The sequence below is a fragment of the Notothenia coriiceps genome, unplaced genomic scaffold (assembly GCF_000735185.1).
Source record: "Notothenia coriiceps isolate Sejong01 unplaced genomic scaffold, NC01 NC01_scaffold00003820, whole genome shotgun sequence".
In the NCBI taxonomy this organism is placed as follows: domain Eukaryota; kingdom Metazoa; phylum Chordata; class Actinopteri; order Perciformes; family Nototheniidae; genus Notothenia; species Notothenia coriiceps.
This window is the reverse complement of record NW_011336521.1, coordinates 5,734-7,388: the sequence shown is the minus strand read 5'-3', so window position 1 is coordinate 7,388 and position 1,655 is coordinate 5,734. Positions and strand designations below refer to the sequence as shown.

Here is a 1,655-nt window from a genome sequence, read left to right as displayed (position 1 = left end):
GTCGATTGCGTGTTTATTCCACTGCGATGCGCGTGCTGTGGCACAGACGACACGTCCTCTCCTGCTCTCCGTCTCTCTCGACTCCCCTCAGCTGATTGTGTAGGTCGTCTTAGGGTCCTGCCTCTCTTCCTCAACTTCGACGAAGTCGGTCCTCCACCTCCGGCAGTTACAGAGACGACTATTGTCGTCAGTATACTCCTTCTACATGGTAGACTCGACTAGGTCAGAGTAAGGTTTTCGAAAGAGCTACACTTTCGTCGTCGAGTCTATGGTAGTCCTCTCTGTTCACTTACCACAGTCGCTGACTTCCGTCTTAGACATCAGAAAACGTCGTCAAAGCACCCAACAGAGGACTCGACATGGCGACGAGGACTTCGACAGGCCCTTGAGTGATGGAAGTCATGCAGAGAGAACAGATACTCTGCTGATCAGTGCGGCAGAACAGCTTCATCACCTCGTCGTGACGAGAGCAGATGTTCTCCTGGAGCTTCTTGGAGGGCTCCACCAGCTTGTGTTTCTTAAAGACAGGTGATTCATAATGAGGCTGGAGGTGTTGGTCACAGTAAGAGGCCAGACACACGAGGCAGGACTTACAGGCTCTCAGTTTCCTCCCAGTGCAGACATCACAGGCCACATCTCCAGCTCCAGCATAGCAGAGATCAGCAGGAGCAGGTGGGGGTCCAGTCTTCTTCAGCTCCTCCACCAAAGCTGCTAACATGGTGTTTTTCAGCAGGACAGGCCTCGGTGTGAAGCTCTGCCTGCACTGAGGGCAGCTGTGGATTAGCTCTCCATCCCAGTGCTGTTTAATACACTTCATGCAGTAGCTGTGTCCACAGGGAATAGTCACCGGATCCTTCAGTAGATCCAGACAGATGGAACAAGAGAAGGTTTCCCGGTCCAGCTGAACTCCTTTCTGCGCCATTTCACCTCTCAGTAGCAGCGAGTGTGTGAGTTTCACTTCCTGAGTACTTCCTGAAACTAGTGTGACTGTGATCTGAACAGCATGTGTGTGTGAGCAGTGAATGTGGCCTATCAGCTCTTGTGCTTTACCCACGTGTTGGTTACACCCCTCCTCCTCGTGTGGATCTGAAGGGGAGGAGCCAGGAAACACAGAGTGGAGCTGGCTGTGTCTGAGCAGGAAGAAGAGGGAGGGCTCATCAAACTCTGACTCGTTCCAGGAGGACGAGCGGACGTAAGTCTCCTCTCCTGAGAAATTGTCCATCTCTGTGAAAGCTATGACCTTTATATTGGACCTTTAGTCCGTCCTCTCCTGCAGAAATTTCATTCTGTATGTACTGACTATTTCGGTTGGACTGTGTAGTCGTGCCTGTGTGTGTGTGTCTGTGTGTGGTGTGTCATGGAGGTATGTGTCGTGTGTGTATGTGTGTGTGTGTGAGTGTGTCGTGTGTGTGATGATATATCGTGTTATGGTGATGATCATGAAATGTCATCTTTTGCTGAGACAATGACATCTCTAGGTTGATAATTTAGTATAGCCGATAAAGTCCTGTAGCTGATATGAACAAATACTGTCACCTCCTTTGTATGTCATACAATTTGGGGTCGAAGCCTACAACATTCAAATTGGTGTGAATAAATGTTGATTTTCGAGAAAAGTTCACTCCTCGTCCAACATTGGCTCCGAGACACATCCA

General features: G+C 49.7%; 1 pseudogene; it reads right to left on the bottom strand.

Moving 5' to 3' along the window:
* The window catches only part of LOC104941742 (E3 ubiquitin/ISG15 ligase TRIM25-like), a 3,430-nt pseudogene extending 2,039 nt beyond the window's left edge, over positions 1–1,391 (bottom strand).
* Positions 1,392–1,655: the final 264 nt, after the last annotated feature.